Genomic DNA, 1,424 nt, shown 5'->3' with positions numbered 1-1,424 from the left:
ATTTTAACTTCTGCCTTTCAGGTCAGCAGGAATCATGGCCCCACTGGGAGAGCTGAAACTCTGGTCCCCAGTCAGGAGCTGCCTGCTCAGCATCTGTGCCTCTCAGCTGTACTGCTAATGTTTCAATCCCAGATTGAAACATTCTTGAGGTTCTAGGCAAATTCCTTTGAGAAAGGGGGCATATTACCTCACTAGCAGCCAATGCTAGTTGGATAATCAAATATCAGAAAAGAGAAAGGAGTATGAGGGTATGGCTCAGTGGTAAAGCACTTGCCTGGTGAGCAGGAGGTCCTGGGTTTGATGCCCCCCGGCACAGGAAGAGGGAGGGAGAGAGAGAGAAGGAAAGGAAGGAAATTGGCCTCTATTCAAGCCTGCTCTGAGCCAGGCACAGTGGTACACACTTGTCATCCCAGAGACTTGGGAGGCTGAGGCAGGAGGATCTCAAATTCAAGGCCAGCCTGTACAATTTGCAAGACCCTCAGCAACTTAGTGAGATCCTGTCTCAAGATTCACAGTACTGGTGATGCAGCTCATTGGTAAATGTCCTGGGTTCAATTTCCAGTACCAAAAGAAAAAAAGAGAAATCTACTCTAAGCTGAGTTACTGGATATATCATCTATTTAAATGCCCCAACATCATTGTAGTTGTAGGGTAGATGGCACCCCATTGTGCTAAATGGAAAGCCAAGATTATTTAGCTTCCCTTGAGTTGCACAGACAGTAAAACAATAGCTAGTTTTTCAACTCAGACCTGAATGTGAAGCTGTGTCCTCTACCCACACTGGCTCATCTGGAGCACCTATGATGTGCCTGGTACAGGACTAAACACAGCCTCTGCCCTCATCCAGTTCCCAGTTTGAAAAAGAGTTAGCATATGCACATGTGTACACTCCTGCCTCTTTTCTCTCCCAAAACTCAAACTGCTTTTCAGAGAGTTGCAGCTACTAATAGCAAGATGTGAGATGATTTTAGGTGAAATGTAAAAATGAACTATTTTTTTCAGTGTGTGTGTGTGTGTGTGTGTGTGTGTGTGTGTGTATCTCATAAAAATAGAGTTAGTTCAGGCTCCACACTTATAATTCCAGCAGCTCAAGAGGTTGAGGCAGGAAGATTACAAGTTCAAAGCCAGCCTCAGGAACTTAGTGAAGCCCTAAGCAATTTAGTGAGACCCTGTCTCTAAATAAAATATTGGAAAAAAAAAAGGCTGGGGATGTGGCACAGTTGTTAAGTGCTCCTGGGTTCAATCCCCAGTACAAAAAAAAATGAGCTAGTTCATAAAATATATGGTTTCATAGATATAAGAAATGATTATTTTAGTCTTTGTCCCCAGCTCCTGGCATAGAGCTCCTAAAACTTCATAATTTCCTGAGCAATAGGATATATCTTCTGTTATAATATTTGATCTTTGACCCTCAGAATTCCTGA

This window comes from Urocitellus parryii, chromosome 15 (genome assembly GCF_045843805.1).
Source record: "Urocitellus parryii isolate mUroPar1 chromosome 15, mUroPar1.hap1, whole genome shotgun sequence".
Lineage (NCBI taxonomy): Eukaryota > Metazoa > Chordata > Mammalia > Rodentia > Sciuridae > Urocitellus > Urocitellus parryii.
Note: the sequence above shows the minus strand (reverse complement) of the source record.